Source organism: Balaenoptera acutorostrata, chromosome 7, assembly GCF_949987535.1.
Source record: "Balaenoptera acutorostrata chromosome 7, mBalAcu1.1, whole genome shotgun sequence".
In the NCBI taxonomy this organism is placed as follows: domain Eukaryota; kingdom Metazoa; phylum Chordata; class Mammalia; order Artiodactyla; family Balaenopteridae; genus Balaenoptera; species Balaenoptera acutorostrata.
The window spans coordinates 54,886,594-54,905,947 of record NC_080070.1 but is presented as its reverse complement, the minus strand read 5'-3'; the positions used below and the strand labels follow the sequence as shown (position 1 = coordinate 54,905,947).

The following is a 19,354-nucleotide window of genomic DNA, read 5'->3' as shown; positions in this document are numbered from 1 at the left end:
CCTGGCAATCTGTATATCTTCTTTGGAGAAATGTCAATATAGGTCTTCCGCCCACTTTTGGATTCCGTTGTTTGTTTTTTTGATACTGAGCTGCTTGTATATTTTGGAGATTAATCCTTTGTCTCTTCCTTCGTTTGCAAATATTTTCTCCCATTCTGAGGGTTGTCTTTTCGTCTTGTTTATGGTTTCCTTTGCTGTGCAAAAGCTTTTAAGTTTCATTAGGTCCCATTTGTTTATTTTTGTTTTTATTTCCCTTTCTCTAGGAGGTGGGTCAAAAAGGATCTTGCTGTGATTTATGTCATAGAGTGTTCTGCCTATGTTTTCCTCTAAGAGTTTTAGAGTGTCTGGCCTTACATTTAGGTCTTTAATCCATTCTGAGTTTATTTTTGTGTATGTTGTTAGGGAGTGTTTTAATTTCATTCTTTTACATGCAGCTGTCCAGTTTTCCCAGCACCACTTATTGAAGAGGCTGTCTTTTCTCCATTGTATATTCTTGCCTCCTTTATCAAAGATAAGGTGACCATATGTGTGTGGTTTATCTCTGGGCTTTCTATCCTGTTCCTTGATCTATATTTCTGTTTTTGTGCCAGTACCATACTGTCTTGATTACTGAAGCTTTATAGTATAGTCTGAAGTCAGCGAACCTGATTCCTCCAGTTCCGTTTTGCTTTCTCAAAATTGCTTTGGCCCTTCGGGGTCTTTTGTGTTTCCATACAAATTGTGAAATTTTTTGTTTTAGTTCTGTGAACAATTCCATTGGTAGTTTGACAGAGATTGCATTGAATCTGTAGATTGCTTTGGGTAGTATAGTCATTTTCACAATGTTGATTCTTCCAATCCAAGAACATGGTATATCTCCCCATCTGTTTGTATCATCTTTAATTACTTTCACCAGTGTCTTATAGTTTTCTCCATACAGGTCTTTTGTCTCCTTAGGAAGGTATATTCCTAGGTATTTTATTCTTTTTGTTGCAGTGGTAAATGGGAGTGTTTCCTTAATTTCTCTTTCAGATTTTTCATCATTAGTGTATAGGAATGCAAGAGATTTCTGTGCATTAATTTTGTATCCTGCTACTTTAACAAATTCATTGATTAGCTCTAGTAGTTTTCTGGTAGCATCTTTAGGATTCTCTATGTATAGTATCCTGTCATCTGCAAACAGTGACAGTTTTACTTTTTCTTTTCCGATTTGTATTCCTTTTATTTCTTTTTCTTCTCTGACTGCTGTGGCTAAAACTTGTAAAATTATGTTGAATAATAGTGGTGAGAGTAGGCAACCTTGTCTTGTTCCTGATCTTAGTGGAAATGGTTTCAGTGTTTCACCATTGAGGACAATGTTGGCTGTGGGTTTGTCATATAAGTCCTTTATTATGTTGAGGTAGGTTCCCTCTATGTCAACTTTCTGGAGGGTTTTTACCATAAATGGGTGTTGAATTTTGTCAAAAGTTTTTCTGCATCTACTGAGATGATCATATGGTTTTTCTCCTTCAGTTTGTAAATATGGTGTATCACATTGATTGATTTGCATATATTGAAGAATCATTGTATTCCTGGGATAAACCCCACTTGATCATGGTGTATGATCCTTTTAAAGTGCTGTTGGATTCTGTTTGCTCATATTTGGTTGAGGATTTTTGCATCTATGTTTATCAGTGATATTGGCCTGTAGTTTTCTTTTTTTTGTGACATCTTTGACTGTTTTTGGTATCAGGGTGATGGTGGCCTCGTAGAAAGAGTTTGGGAGTGTTCCTCCCTCTGTTATATTTTGGAAGAGTTTGAGAAGGATAGGTGTTAGCTCTTCTCTAAATGTTTGATAGAATTCACCTGTGAAGGCATCTGGTCCTGGGCTTTAGTTTGCTGGAAGATTTTTAATGATGGTTTCAATTTCATTGCTTGTGATTTGTCTGTTGATATTTTCTATTTCTTCCTGGTTAAGTCTTCAAAGACTGTACTTTTCTAAGAATTTGTCCATTTCTTCCAGGTTGCCTATTTTATTAGCATATAGTTGATTGAAGTAATCTCTCATGATACTTTGTATTTCTGCAGTGTTAGTTGTTACCTCTGCTTTTTCATTTCTAATTCTGTTGATTTGAGTCTTCTTTCTTTTTTTCTTGATGAATCTGGCTAATGGTTTTTCAATTTTGTTTATCTTTTCAAAGAACCAGCTTTTAGTTTTATTGATCTTTGCTACTGTTTCCTTCATTTCTTTTTCATCTATTTCTGATCTGATCTTTATGATTTCCTTCCTTCTGCTAACTTTGGGGTTTTTTTCTTCTTTTTTCTCTAATTTCTTTAGGTGTATGGTTAATTTATTTGAGATGTTTCTTGTTTCTTGAGCTATGATTGTATTGTATAAACTTCCCTCTTAGAACTGCTTTTGTTGCATCCCAAAGATTTTGGGTCATCATGTTTTCATTGTCATTTGTTTCTAGGTATTTTTGGATTTCCTCTTTGATTTCTTCAGTGATCTCTTGGGTATTTAGTAGCATATTGTTTAGCCTCCATGTGTTTGTACTTTTTACACTCTTTTCCCCATAATTGATATTTAGTCTCAGCATTGTGATCGGAAAAGATGCTTGATAGGATTTCAATTTTCTTAAATTTACCAAGGCTTGATTTGTGACACAAGATATGATCCATCCTGGAAAATGTTCCATGAGCACTTGAGAAGAAAGTGTATTCTGTTTTTTTTTGGATGGAATGTCCTATAAATATCAATTAAATCTATCTGGTATAATGTGTCATTTATAGCTTAGTTTCCTCATTTGTTTTCATTTTGGATGATCTGTCCATTGGTGAAAGTGGGGTTACAGTCTCCTACTATTATTGTGTTACTGTTGATTTCCCCTTTTATGGCTGTTAGCGTTTGCCTTATGTATTGAGGTGCTCCTATGTTGGGTGCATAAATATTTACAATTGCTATATCTTCTTCTTGGATTGATCCCTTGATCATTATGTAGTGTTCTTCTTTGTCCCTTGTAATAGTCTTTATTTTAAAGTCTATTTTGTCTGATATGAGTATTGCTACTCCAGCTTTCTGTTGATTTCCATTTGCATGGAATATCTTTTTCCATCCCCTCACTTTCAGTCTATATGTGTCCCCAGGTATGAAGTGGGTCTCTTGTACACAGCATATATATGGGTCTTGTTGTTGTATCCATTCAGCCAGTCTGTGTCTTTTGGTTGGAGCATTTAATCCATTTACATTTAAGGTAATTATCAGTATGTATGTTCCTATTACCATTTTCTTAGTTGTTTTGGGTTTGTTATTGTAGGTCTTTTCCTTCTCTTGTGTTTTCTGTCTAGAGAAGTTCCTTTAGCATTTGTTGTAAAGCTAAGCAAAAAACTTAGCTTTTGCTTCTCTGTGAAGATTTTAATTTCTCCATCGAATCTGAATGAGACCCTTGTTGAGTAGAGTAATCTTGGTTGTAGATTTTTCCCTTTCATCACTTTAAATACGTCATGCCACTCCCTTCTCTCTTTCAGAATTTCTGCTGAAAGACCAGCTGTTAACATTATGGGGAGTCCCTTGTACATTATTTGTTCTTTTCCCTTGCTGCTTTTAATATTTTTTCTTTGTATTTAATTTTTGATAGTTTGATTAATATGTGTCTTGGTGTGTTTCTACTTGGATTTATCCTGTATGGGACTCTCTGTGCTTCCTGGACTTGACTGACTATTTCCTTTCCCATATTAGGGAAGTTTTCAATTATAATCTCTTCAAATATTTTCTCAGACCCTTTGTTTTTCTCTTCTTCTGGGACCCCTATAGTTCAAACGTTGGTGCATTTAATTTTGTCCCAGAGGTCTCTGAGACTGTCCTCAATTCTTTTCATTCTTTTTTCTTTGTTCTGCTCTGTGGCAGTTATTTCCACTATTTTATTTTCCAGATCACTTATCCATTCTTCTGCCTCAGTTATTTTGCTATTGATGCCTTCTAGAGTATTTTTAATTTCATTTATTGTGTTGTTCATCATCGTTTGTTTGCTAGATCCTTGTTAAATGTTTCTTGTATTTTCTCTATTCTTTTTCCAAGATTTTGGATCATCTTTACTACCATCACTCTGATTTCTTTTTCAGGTAGACTCCCTGTTTCCTCTTCATTTGTTTGGTCTGGTGGGTTTTTACCTTGATCCTTCATCTACTGCATATTTCTCTGTATTCTCATTTTGTTTAACTTACTGTGTTTGGGATTTCCTTTTTGCAGGCTGCAGGGTCGTAATTTCCTTTATTTTTGGTGTCTGTCCCCAGTGGGTGAGGCTGGTTCAGTGGCTTGTGTAGGCTTCCTGGTGGAGGGGACTTGTGCCTGTGTTCTGCTGGGTGGGCTGTATCTTGTCCTTTGGTGGGCAAGGCTGTAACGAGTGGTGTGTTTTAGAGTGTCTGTGAACTTTGTATGACTTTAGGCAGCCTCAAGGCTAATGGGTGGGGTTGTGTTCCTGTCTTGGTAGTTGTTTGGCATGGGGCGCCCAGCCCTGGAGCTTGCTGGCCGTTGGGTGGAGCTGGGTCTTAGTGTTGAGATGAAGATCTCTGGGAGAGCTCTCAGTGATTGATATTACGTGGGGCTGGGAGGTCTCTAGTGGTCCAATATCCTGGACTAGGCCCTCCCACCTTGGAGGCTCAGGCCCAATACCCAGCCAGAGCACCAAGACCCTGCCAGCTAAACAGCTCAGAAGAAAAGGAACAGAGAAAACAAAACAAAACAAAAGAACAAAAACACATAAAATGGACAGAACCCTAGGACAAATGGTAAAAGCAAACCTATACAGACAAAATCACACAAAGAAGCATACACATACACACTCACAAAAAGAGAAAAAGGAAATATATATATATATATATATATATATATATTTATGAAAAAAAGGAAGAGAGCAACCAAACCAATAAACAAATCCAGCAATGATAATAAGCACTAAATACTATATTAAGATAAACATAAAACCAGAAACAAATTAGATGCAGAAAGCAAACCCAAAGTCTACAGTTGCTCCCAAAGTCCACCGCCTCAATTTTGGGAACATTCATTGTCTATTGAGTTATTCTTCAGATCCAGGGTTTATCAAGTTAATTGTGGGGATTTAATCTGGTGCTCCTTAGACTGCATGGAGAAATTTCCCTTTCTCTTCTTTGTTTGCACAGCTCCTGGTGTTCACCTTTGGTTTTGGCCCCACCTCTGCTTGTACGCTGCCCTCAGGAGTCTGTTCCCCACCCAGACAGGAGGGGGTTAAAGCAGCAGCTGACTAGGGCTCTCTTGCTCATTCAGGCTGGGGGTAGGTAGGTGTATGGTAGTCATAATTGGAATGTGGTGTGAGCCAGAGGCAGCAGAGGCTGGTATGATGTTGCAACAGCCTGAGAGGCACCGTTTGTTCTCCCGGGAAGTTGTCCCTGGATCTCGGGACTCTGGCAGTGGCGTGCTGCACTGGCTCCTCGAGGGATGTTGACAGTGACCTGAGCTTGCACACAGGACTCTTGGTGGCTGTGGCAGCGTTAGCAGTTCATGCCTGTCTCTGGGGCCTGAGCTGATAGCTGTGTCTCGCACCCATCTCTAGAGCTCGCTTAGGTGGTGCTCTGCCTTCTGTGAGCACACAGGGAAGGAATCCCCCCTCCTCGCACACCTCAAAACAAAGGTCTCTTGCCTCTCTGGCAGGCCCAGACTTTTTCCCAGACTCCGTCCCGTCTAGCTGTGGTGCACTAGCCCCTTCAGGCTGTGTTCACGCAGCCAACCCCAGTCCTCTCCCTGGGGTGTGACCTCCGATGTCCGAGCCTCAGCTCCCAGCCCCCACCCACCCAGGGCGGGTGAGCAGACAAGGCTCTCAGGCTGGTGAGCGCTGGTCGGCACCGATCCTTTGTGTGGGAATCTCTGTGCTTTGCCCTCTGCACCCCTGTTGCTGCGCTCTCCTTCATGGCTCCAAGGCTTCCCCCCTGCCCATCCCCAGTCCCCACCAGTGAAGGGGCTCCCTAGTGTGTGGAAACTTTTCTTCCTTCACAGCTCCCTCCCAGAGGTATGGGTCCCATCTCTATTCTTTAGTCTCTGTTTTTTCTTTTTCTTTTGCCCTACCCAGGTACATGGAGATTTTCTTGCTTTTTGGCAAGTCTGAGGTCTTCCGCCAGTGTTCAGTAGGTGTTCTGTAAGAGTTGTTCCACATGTAGATGTATTTTTGATGTATTTATGGGGAGGAAAGTGATCTCCACGTCTTACTCCTCCACCACCTTGAACGTCTCCGCTCTTGTTCTTTTTATTTATTTTTTGTCTTTCACTCTTTTTCTGCCTTCTCTAGTTTTAGTTAGGCTTTTTATATGATTCTATTTTTTTCTCCTTTCTTAGCATATCAGTTATACTTTTTAACTTCTTTTAGCAGTTTCCCTTGAGTTTGTTAAAATCACTTACAACTAATCCAAGTCTTTCAAATAGCACTCTAGCTAATTCCTGGGTAGTGCAATTATCTTATAACACAGTATTTCCAATTCCTCCCTCCTGTCACTTATAATATTGCTGTTATTCATGGCTCTTATCCATAAGCTATAATTACTGAATACATTGTTGATACTGTTATTATTTTGAATAAATTGGTTTTTGTTAGATCAATTAAGAATAAGAAAATATAAGATTTATTTTACCCTCATTATTTCTTCTCTAATGCTCTTCCTTTCGTTATATAGATGGAGATTCTGACATATATATTTTCCTTCTTTCTGAATCATTTATTTTACCACTTCTTTTAAGGTAGGCCTAGTGGCAACAAATCCCACAATTTTGATCATCTGAGAGAGTGTTTATTTAGCCACAACTTTTGAAGGACAATTTTACTGAACACAGGATTCTAAATTGGTAATTTTTCTTTCAACACTGCAATCTTTCACTCTATTCTTCTTGCTTGTATGGTTTCTAAGGAGAAGTCCAGTCTAATTCTTATCCTTGCTCTGCTTTATCTAAGGTGTTTCCCACTTCCCCTGGCTTCTTTCAAGGTTCTCTCTTTGTTCCTGATTTTCTGCAGTTTGAATATGATATACCTAGGGGTGTGTGTGTGTGTATGTATGTTTGTATTTTGTCTTTGAGCATCTGATTGGTGTCTCTGAGCTACCTGGATCTTTAGTTTATTGTGTATAATTAATTTTGGAAAATTCTCCTCATGATTACTTCAAATATCCTGGGTTTTTTTCCCTTTCTTCTCCTATAATTATGCCTTTTGTAATTTTCCCATGATTCTTGGATATTCTGTTCTCTCCTTTTCATTTTTGTCTTTTCCTTTCGGTTTTGGGAGTTTCTATTAGCATTGTTTTTTTCAATATCACTGATTATTTCCTTAGGTATATCTAATCTATTGATGAGCCCCTCAAAGACATTCTTCATTTCTGCTACAGTGCTTAAATTTCTAACATTTCCTTTGATTTCTTATTCAAGTTTCCATATCTCTGCTTTCATTACCCACCTATCTTTGTATGTTATCCACGTTTTCTATTAGAATCATTAGCAAAGTAATCATAGTTGTTTTAAATTCCCAGTCTGATAACTCCAACAACTTTGCCATGTTTGAGTATCGTGCTGATTCTTGATCTTTTTTGCGAAACTGTATTCTTTGTCTTTTAGTATGTCTTGCAATTATTTTCTTGAAAGCCAGACATGCTTTACTGGGTAAATGGAACTGATTCCTTCAGAATTCCTACACTTCAGTAAGTTGTGATTCCTGTATCCACCTGTCTGTCTCTCCAGTTTTGAGAGGAGCAATTTTCCCTGTAACCTTACTTCTCTGTTGGATCAAAGAAAAGTTGCTGCTTTTCAGGTTGTTCAGTTTTTTTCTGGTTATGTGGATGGGAGTGACAAGTTCCAAGTTCCATATATGATGGGTCAGAAACTGGAAGTGCTTATTTATTTTTATATTTACAGAATACACAGTTCTATCACAAATGATGTTTGAACAAATGCGTGAAAGAGTGAATTACTGAATGAATGCCATACATGATTGGCAGAATTACATAACTATAGAAGGGGAACAATGAATTAAAACTGATATACATGTAAAGTATTGTTTCCCTTTCTACCCTCTGGTCTTATCATTAGCATGTGTGGGCAGTGAGCTCAGGTCTGACCTACAGCTCTGGAATATTTTGGCTATTTTATTATACTGGGTATTATTTTATTACTTAAATTACCAACGGTTAATTTATATTGTTATATGGAGGAGCTCATCTAGTACTAGATACTCAAGAGATAATAATACCTAATAGGTAAAGAGAATAATATTGTCATTTGTAAATCTCGAACAATGGGATAATAGATGCTATCACTAAATATTGCAGAATTAATTTCATGCAAAATTCATTTGGTATGGAACTATCATAATATACTGAAATATTGTGTCAAGACCATACAATATAAATTGAAAAAACTAAAAAATAGGGTAGGAAAAGGAAACCTATAGATCTGCCAACACAAAAAGCAAATACATGGTACAGAACCAAGACTCTTCTGTATAGTTTTTCATGCTGTCTGAGATCTGACGTACATCAAAGTGAAGTTGCTAAACTATGTTCAGGAAATAAAAGGCCAGCTAGATGTCATGGCTCCAGCGACCTAATAGCAGTAGCAAATTATTTTTTTTCTCACTGCCTAGTCCAGGCCTAAGTTTAAATTAAATGAGAGAAAGCTGTATTTAACTACAAATTTATACAATCATAATTTCAGAGATAAAAGATACATTAGAGGTTTTTCAGTTTAGTCTCCCATTTGATGAAAGAATTCCTCACACAATATTCTTGTGAAATGGCCCTCTAGCTTCCCTTGGAAAGCATACCTTATAAAATATGCCTCCATTAGCTCTGTTGAGTACTTATGCTAGGCACTGGGTTAGGGGTTGTCATGCATTTTTAAAATTAATTGTCACAATACCTCTCTGAGGAAGGTAGCATTGGTCCTCTTTTACTAAGAAATAAAGGTGGTAGTGGGGTACAGGGAAAGAAAGAGAAAGGAAGGAAGGAAGGAAGGAAGGAGGGAGGAAGGAGAGAGGGGAAGGAAGATATGCACCATAACAGACAAGGCAGACCAGACTGCTGAGGTGAGGATAAGCTGACATTAATCCAGCAAACCCCTGCTACAGAAGTAGAACTGGAAAAGTAGAGCCTGGGACTAGAAATAGGAGAATTGGCTTAAGTATACAAAGGAACAAATGAGCCATCAGGTCCCTAGCCTATTCTGGCAGAAGATGGAGGCTTGCTCTCTAGAGAAAGTGAACCAGCATAGGATCTAGTCTTAGGAACATCTGATTCATCTTAGGCCTAAGCTATAAGACCATTTAAAATGAGGACGTTAAATGGAAATTTCATACTGGTGAGGCTCCAAGTTTTCTTTCTGTTTATGTCTTTCAAAAATCCACAGATGTTGACACTTGGAGGTCACCCAATGAAAAAAATGAATTACTGCCCTATCACACCTGCCAAACTCAACCCACACATACAAAGCTTCCAGTCAAATTTTTGTTCCCTCAGTTATAAACAAGAATGTCAGATAAACAGCCAAGTACTACAAGATATTTGAGGAAGGCCTCTAGCATGTAAACCATAGGTAAAACCCAATGTGCCCTTGCTTGTTCTCTTGCTCTCTTCTCTGTCTTTCTCTTTTTCTCTCCCCACACACATACACACTCATACAATGTAAAAAAATGTTCAGTAGAAAAATTGGAAGATAAACTGTGGAAATCTTTATGTTGACATAAAGACTAATATACAGAAAATAGTAAGATTTGGAAGATTTATGTTGGAATTCTAATATCCAAATAAAAGGACTTTGAAAGAGAAGAAAGAGTAGAGGAGGAAATTATCCAATAAATGATTTTTAAAAACCTCCCAAAACAAACGATATGACTTTCCAAATTGAACTACCACATGGGGTTCCCTGCACAGTAATTGAAAAGCAACTCACCTCAAAGCAAATCACTGTAGGATATTAACCTATTAGGTGTCTTTGGAGCACTGTACATCGCCTTATCTCCCAAACTTTGCATTGGGCATTCCCTCTTCCTGGAATACTCTCCCTCAGATAGATGGCTATCATTGATTGTTCCCTTATATCTTTTAGGTTTTTGTTTATTTTTGTCTTTTCATTAAGGTTTTCACTGAAACCCTTAATTAAAATTCTATTTGCCCCTTTGCACTCCCTATACACTGTACTCTTTTATTTTCCTCCATAGCAGGTAGAACCATCCAATGTCCTGTGTATTTTATATCTTCATTTTCTGTTTTCCCACACTTACTATGATAGCTCCAGAGGATGGATATGATTGGTTGGTTTCTGAAAGTATTCCCAGTATTTGGAATAGTGTCTGGTACATAGCAGGCACTAAGGAAATGTTTGTTATAAAATGAAATGATGAAGAGGAAAGTCTAAAAGTTTCTGAAAAGAAGGATTAAGAGCCAAAATGACATATAACTTTTCAACAGCAACACTAAAGGCTAAAACCCAGTTGAAAAATAAATAAAATGTGAGCATAGAATAAACACATTTATATTTACTGACAGACAAGGGCCTCAAATTTTACCTTATGTGTAGTCTTCCTTAGGAAGCTTTGGGAGAATAGGTTCCACCAAAAGGAGGAATAAAATAAGATATAGGAAAACATGAGATCAAGGAAACAAGGACTACAATCTAAGAGAGAAACAAAAGCATTCATAGGAGGATGATAAAGAGAAGTCCCAAAAGAACATCTGTGCAGCAGGTCTGGAAGGCAACTGGGTAACACTGCAGCAGAAAGACCGAAGAATTCACCAGAAGAGGGAGGGGCTCGACATGGACTGATCTATTATTTCATTTACCTGATGTTTTGTAATCAGACTTTTTTCTTATGTATGGCAAATAGTTCAGAGATGAATTAGAAATAGGCAGTGGGGGCTTCCCTGGTGGTGCAGTGGTTGAGAATCTGCCTGCCAATGCAGGGGACACGGGTTCGAGCCCTGGTCTGGGAAGATCCCACATGCCGCGGAGCAACTGGGCCCGTGAGCCACAACTACTGAGCCTGCGCGTCCGGAGCCTGTGCTCCGCAACAAGAGAGGCCGCGACAGTGAGAGGCACGCGCACCGCAATGAAGAGTGGCCCCCGCTTGCCACAACTAGAGAAAGCCCTCGCACAGAAACGAAGACCCAACACTGCCATAAATAAAATAAATAAATAAATAAATAAATAAAACTCATTTCAAAACCATCTTGTAATTATAAAAAAAAAAAAAAAAAAAGAAATAGGCAGTGGTTTTAAAAAATTGAGCAAATATAAAAATAAGGCAGTTTCTAACTCCAGGAAAAAATAGGTATACAAGAAAGAAAATATAATTATAAAGTAATCACAGTACCTTATGAGGGTCACATAAAAAAAAAATCTACAAGTCACAGTGACATAAATTCTGATCATTGACTTAACAACACAATAAAATACAAATCCCTATGGATTGACAAGATATAAGTGAAAACATATGAAGGCAGAATAATGTGTATAATATAATCACATTTTATGTTTATGTTTTATACAAGAGTTTATGACTTGATAATAAGTATTTAGAAACTTATCTAAAAAGATATGGACCAAATTGTAATTAAATACTATTACTTAATGTTCCATACTTATATATTCCTTAATTTTTAATATAAACAAGTATCTAAGCATTCCTTTTAAGAATTAATTTTGTATAAAATATAGATCCAAAATGTAATTTAACTTTTACACAGTATTTCAGTTTATGTGCATCATAATTTAGCCACTTTATTTTCATTGTATGTTTAGATTGCTTCTGGTATTTTTCTATTTTAAATATCTTCATGTATAAATCTTTGGAATTAATGTGATTATTTTTCTAGAATGCATGCCAGATGGAATTGTTTATAGGAAAAATTCACATTTTAAGTCTTTGATAAGTAATCCAAAGCTGAACATCAAAAAATTGAGACAATTTATATCCCCACAAGCAATGTTTAACCCTATCTATTATCTCACATCTTGTCAATACTGGGGAGTATTCTTTTTTCATATCTGACACCTTTTTTTTGAAAAACTCTCCAAGTTTGTATTTATATGATTACAACTGAGGTAGACCATATGTTCATATGTTATAAGCCATTGACAGTCTTCTGAATGTACCCCTCTCTTTTCCTCTCCTTGTCACTGCTGTAAATATTTCAGTCATATCTCTTGGGCTTTTAGGCTCCCATCTGATGGCAGAGCCAAGCTCTCTTCCTTGTGTTCCAACCCTTAAACTGCTTCTAGGTTTTTTCTTCTAAGTCACCAATCTGATAATATCATTTGCTTGCTTAAAAGCCCGTGAAGACTAGCAATTTCCCATAAAGTCTAAAATTCTTCAAGTGGAACACTACTTCAACATTAATATTCCTCAAGTATTTTCTTAAATTATAAAAATATGTTTTCATGACAGCCTTTGCTCAATAATTATAAAGAACTTGGGATTAGAGAGCTAATTTTGCTCATTATAATATTCACTCTAACTACCTAAGAAGTGACTAAGGAGTGGCATCACCAAGATGGCAACATAGGTGATTGCTGACTTTGTTCCTCCTCAGGAGAAGAACAACAAATAACTATTCAAGAATAAGACATCACTGAGAAAATCCTACAACACAGGGGTGAGGCTAAAGCACCCCTTGCACCACAGAGACCAAGACACTAAATTAGAAGGTGAGAGAAGCAGTTACACATTGATTGCATTGTCCCTCCCCCAGGCCAGTGCAGCACCACATGGAGAGGTCTCCCTTCAGCCTTCGGTTTCTCCAGTGAGCAAAGAAAACCCAGGGGGGACAACCAATCCCTACCCCCAGCATTGTGGGTCACTTTGTGGGAGCCCCTACTCTGATCTTGCCCCAGATTATAAGGGAATCTTCAGGGCTCAACCACTGGGACAGAGAAGTGGGGTGAGGGGTCTTAATGACACTTGGATCTTGGCAGACTGAGTTCATACCTACAGTGCCCAAGTAGTAATCCCAACCAGTAACAAAGTGAAAATATAACCTATGAAAGGGGAAAAATATTATCAAGTTATATACTTGATAAGGGGTTAATATCCAAAATATATAAAGAACTCATACAACTCAGTACAAAAACAAATAACTCAACACCTACCATAGTTATCACTTCATGATATATGTAAATAAATTGGGAATATGCCAAAAATCACTGAATTGTACATTTTTAAACGATTAAAATGGTAAATTTAAAAAATCATCATGCTGTAACCTGAAACCTACATGGTGATATATGTCAATTATATTTCAATAAAACTAGAGGAAAAAAGAAGTGATTAGTCAATGATGGTAGAATATATTGACAAAGGACAGAGTAGCAGGGTCAGTTCTAGAAACTCACTTATTCAGCTACTCATTCATTTAAAAAATATTTATTGAGTCATTACTATGTGCTAGACACTGCTCTAAGTTCTAGAAATACAGGATTACATGGCCAATAGGGCCAACAATGCCCCACTCTTCTCTTTGTGGAGTTAATGGCAGGGAAGGGGGGAAGGGGCAAAAATTTCAAAAAGTAAATAACTTTTCTTTTTTTTACAGAGTATTAAACAATGGTGTGCTGGTATATCAACTCTGTGGAAAAATCAAATGAAACATATAAAGCCCTATTTGTAGTGTGTGTGGATCTCCCACCATGGCTGATTTCAATCTACCAGTGGTTTAAGAACCAGCTCACAAATTTCTTGAATATTAAACAGTTGGCTCTGGAGAGCCAGTGTAGGTTGACTCCAACCACCATTGACAGTGCCAATAGGGCATTACTTGGAGAAGTGGCAAAATTCCAACTTGAGTTAGAATGCAAAGGAAAGATCCTACAGAAGGGATGACATTGAGCTAAGACACAAATGAAGAGAGGAATCAGAAAGTTGAAAGTCATCTGAAAAAACAGCTCTGGAAGAAAGAGATATGGCAAACACACTAAGGCAAGAAATCACTTAGCACATCTGAAAGACAGAAAGAACAAGAACATAGACTTTTAATTTATTTTTCAGCTGGGAGCTCACCTTGAGATCAAAAGGTCTCTTAGCCAGGGTGAAAGCAGTATTTTAGAAGAGGTGAATTATGATTCAGAAGCTAAGATCAGTTTTGGTTCTTTTGTACTTCTTTGCTAATAGAGTTTCCAATTACTGCTGGGTAATTCTTGGGGGAGGGTGGTGGCGCAGATATAGAAATATAAAATCTACCAGAAACCAGGGTTTATAGAATACAAAATACAGCAGGAAATAAGTATTATTCTATTTTACCAACATTTATAGTTCTCAGAGTGTTCATTCTAGACACTCTAGTCTATATTTCTTCTTCAATCTTGCCAACCTTACAAATTAACTATATTTTTAAATCCTGTTGCCATATTAAGATGACTAGTAGCTTAAATATACTAGGCTGAAATGTATCATTGGGCAGTCTTTGGATAAAATATAAATCAAATTGTAGGAATAAAGCAAGAAAAATTGGATGAAATTCATTTACCAGCTTTGGGAATCTTTTCCCTTTGGAGTCAAGATGACAAAAGATAATTCTGTTTTGTTTATTCTATCTTGAGCAGGTAGAGATGGGGAGAATCCAAAACAACATTTTAAGAATGACTCAGTTGGAGTTCAAATCCAGGCTTGAGAAGTGAACAGCTCCTCCTTAGTGAAAATAAATCCTATTGTGAAGCAAAGGAAGATTAGGAGGATTAAGTGTCACATGTGGAGGATCTGAAAGCGGATTTGTTGTTTATTATGGAAGGTATTTTTATGGGTTAATTGTATGGGGATCCGGTTCATTTGTTTTTTCTAAGCTGAGATGAGCCAGTATGTCTCTGGGGCAGGAGAGACTTGTGCTGCTTGTGAGAATGTGTATTATTTGTTTCAGTATTATGAATTAGCAGCTAACAGTCCCGAGAAAGGGATTATGACTTGGTAGTCTCAGAAGGAATGAATTGTTACTGACATGTTAGCTATATTAATAGTTACAATACTCTCTTTATCCAAGTGATTGTAATTTGTATACATGTTCAAATTGCTTTAGTAATAATGCTCAACATTTACACAGAATTTTAAAAAGTTCAAGGCAATAGCTAAAACAATCGAGTTATTTCCAAAAACATGAGTTAGGTATAGAATGTGGTTGTCAAAACTGGAAATTCAATTTTTCCTTGTTGAAGAAATAGAAAAAAATCAGCTTTGTTACCGATAAACTTTTTCTACAAGAAACATATCTCACTTTTTATTAAATTATAGAAAACGTTATTAAATGCCCAATGGAATTAGTTTAAAGCTATGAATCTCAGATTATTTTACTTTATTCTTTAAAGTTATATATTAGCTTACTACTCTAGAATTACAATAAATCTGTAAATAATATAAGCTTTGCAATAAAATAAACACATAGGACTGCAATTTAGATACAAGGTAACACAAAAGCTTTAGAAATCACTTATTAAAATGAAGGATCCTGAGTAATTATAAGTGAGAGAAGGAGGTAGAGAGGTAATTCAGATTACCCTGTTTCTAGCTCTAAACTATTCTATTAATGAGTAATAGAATTAATTCCATGTGAATTTGGATTCACTTCTAAGTGTACCAAAAGACCATATTGTTGGAAGTTCAGCACAAGAGGCCAGATATTTACTCTGAATCCACATGGAAAATAAAATTAAGGCAACTGTTCATATTACTTAGGCCAGAAAATACTCTCATCCAAATCCCCACTACCATCATTATAATCAGCACCACAGTCAAGAAGAGCCCTTACTGAAGCAAGAACCAAATAGACATATTTAGCTTTGGGATTTGGAAAAAAAAAAAAAAAGATTTTGCATATTTTACTTCAGTGCATATTTCCTATTTCTTGTACATAAAATTCAGTTTCATTTAAAAGGCAAATTGTAAACTCAGCTTCATTTAGAATTCAGGTAATTTTCAAAATATTTTGGGCCAAAATAAATCTTTAGATGGAAGTATTTCAACATTTATCTAAGAAAGCAGTTTTATGAGGTCTATGGCAAATTTAATTATTCCAATGTTTCCCAAAGTGGGCAGCATGTACAAAATTCTGTACAATATGAATGTGTTGATCAAAAGGAATTTGGAAAATGCTGTTACTCAGCTTAGCATGAGATCTCAGCTTTTTTTATATCTGGATATAAGTTGTCAGTCTATGTATTAAATCTACTGAAGTATATGTTGAAATACAGCCCCCAGGCATCCCAGGCAGAGGCAAGATTATGAGCCAATAAGAGCAGGTGGGAAAGCATAATGAATCTTTTAAGAAACTATAAGGAAATTCTGGGGTTGCAGGAGATAAATCTGGAAATGGATGCCAGAGCCAAACTGTGGACATTTTGAATGGCAGACTGAGTAATTCAGACTTTTTAAAAAGTCAGCCAGCAGCCATTGACGCTTTCCAAGGAGGGGAGTGACAGAATAAGTATGGTAGTTTGGGAAGATCAATCTGGCTGAAAATGGATAGCTTGGTGTGGAGAAGGGAAAATACTGGAGGCAGGGAGTCCAGTTAGAAGGTCCTAGCAAAAAATCAGGAGTGAGATTAAACATGAATGGTTAAAAGAGAATGCAAAAGGAAGAATGAGAACAAGGTCTATTGCAAGAGAAGAATGGAAGGAATGAGGGACAGTTTCAAAGATTTTTAAAGAGCTCTCCAAGAAACTGATGGTGACTTTAGTGATCACAGTGAATCTTTTGCAGCTTCTCTGGGTTATGCTTGATACAGGTTCCCATGCCTTGATATAGGTTTTCTACCATAAAGGACTTTCCATTCTTGGTTGGTTAACATGGCTAACTTATAATTCATTCTTTAAGACTTCTAGCTCAGTTGTCATCTTTTCATTCTTAAATAATTTTTATATGTTCTCTTAGTATCCTAGATATACAAATTCTACAATATTTAAATCAATGTATTTTAAAGATTGATTAGGTAGGTTACAGGTTCCCCAGTCAGATTATAGGCTCCCTGAAATTAGGGGTTAAATTTGTCCACTTTCAACATCCAGCACAGTAGCACGTAGTGGAAACTCAATCACTGTTTGAACAAGGAGTGTGCCTAGGAATCTTAGAATGCTAGTAAGCCTAAAGAAAGACAGAAATGGGCAAATAGATGGAATATAAGGATTGAGGAAAGGTAGTTTTATCAACATGTTGGAAAGCCAACGGAAATAAGATTGAGGAAAGTGATAAAAAGGGAAATTGATGAGGCAGAATTGCAGAGTGAAAGGCAGGCTATAGAAAGCAGATCTAGTGTGGAGAATTCACCCTCTGGTAGTGCAATACTTTCTACTGTTTTCAAAAGAGACCTCATACCCCTCCATTTCCTCACCTTAGTTCCTTGTGTTTCCACTCTCAAGAATTCCATCCCATCTTGAGCCTCTTTTTCAACATTTACACCTGCACACTTAAAGCACAGGTCAAATGCCACTATCCCCTGAGACCTTCTGTGGTCACTTATTTCTCTAAATCTCCAGAGTGACTTTTTTCTTAATATGCAGCCTGAAGCACTCCTACATAAAATTCATGTTAGGTGATACTTTTGGGAAGTTTGCCTTTATAGACATATTCTATCTAATAAACGACAAAAGGATGATAGAATTAGAATCATCATTTTACAGCTCCAAATGAAGTAATAGGTTTAAGCAAATGATCATCTATGGATACAAGAACTATTAGTGGAAAAAGGTTGGTGAGGTACTTAATGATGGATGGATCAAGGCAATAGGATCTGAACCCACTGATCAAACTTCAAGTCATAAAAAGAAAGAAAACTAGACATCATACACCTCCTTATGGAAAGACACAACACACCCTCTAATATATTTTTACCAAGAAAAAAATGTTAACCTGCATTTGACCAGATTTTATCTGTAACAACAAGTTTAAAGGAAATATAGAAGACAGAGAAAACGTGCAAAGACAACACTGGGTTGTATTCAGCAAAATCTCAAATTTGTAAAACAATACAGTTTTTCAACAAATAAATTGCAAGGAGTAAAATTTAAAGAGGGAGTGAAAAACCCATAGTTTAAATATACATTAAACGAAACTTAAAGATGTGTCAACCAAAAGTGTGATAGGTTTGGATCCTGATTTCAACAAACCCAAATGTATAAATCATTTATTAGACAAATGAGAAAACAAGACCACCCACTAATACCAAGATACTGTTAATTTTTAGGTATGATGATGGCTAGGTTGTTTAAGCATCATTATTCATCCTGAAACACTTTCAGATGAAATGATACAATGTTTGGAATTTGCTTCAAAATAATGCACGGTGGTGGCAGGGGTGGGGAAGTGAGTGGTGGTGCTATAAATGAAACAAGACTGATTGCTGTTGGAGTTGGATAGTAGCCACATAGTTCATTTTTATATATGATTGAAAAATTCTATTTTGTGTCCTTTCAATATACAAGCTCCTGTGCTCCATCTTAGAACTACTGAATTAGAATATCTAAAGGAGAATCTGGAAATCTGCATCATTAACAGGTTCCGAAGTGATGATTATGCACACTAAGATTTGGGAATCATAGTCCTAAACAATTTATCCCATTGTTCTTGCTCTTGTCAGAGACATCCAGTCAATTATATATGCATGCTGTATCTTTAAAGTTAGAAATTGTGTCTTGCATCTCCCAAAGCCATATATTTTATATGTGCTCAATAAATATTAGTGATGTTAGTCAAAACCTTTATTGCTGTTCACTCTGAATAAACATTCTAGGTCTAGAATATACAAGACTTACCCATATATTCAAAGATATTAGGAGTGTGCACCTTCTCAGCTCTTAGCAATAATCCTCTGGCCATGTGGAATTTCTTTCTTAGTGGTATTTAACACTCCTAATTCCTAAAGGGCTAGTATTCTCATACCTCACGCAGCAAGGATAAAATTTAACAGATGAGAATAATAACCGCCTCTTTCACAGACAGATAGAAATAAAGAATCTTAGCTTCCATGTCTAGAAAAAGAAAATGAAATGTGAAGTGTTTATACCTGCCATTACCCCTCAACTTTGCCTTTGTCAAGATTTTCTTTGTTTGCAATGGTTTATTTATTAAGTAATCACTTTGACCCTCCTAAGAGGGTATTCTTGGGAACATGTAACCTTATATTGAGAATTTTTTCCCCAAAGACTTAGTATTCCCTATACCTTGGAATTCTTGAAAGAACTCTATGATAGATTCTGTCCTAGTACTGGTCCAGTGTTCTAGTTCTGCCACGAAGTAGCTAGGTGGTTTTGAATCTGACACTATTTTTAATGAGTCCTGGTTTCCCCACGTATATAACTCTAAAATAAATGTCAGTCTACTCTTGGATCATCTGTAAGTTAACCTACAGTTTTACA

General features: G+C 36.7%; 1 protein-coding gene across 1 annotated transcript in view; it reads right to left on the bottom strand.

Moving 5' to 3' along the window:
• ZNF804B (zinc finger protein 804B) overlaps positions 1 to 19,354 on the bottom strand; it is a 529,401-nt gene that overhangs the window by 74,426 nt on the left and 435,621 nt on the right. The gene's annotated exons all lie outside the window — the stretch shown is intronic.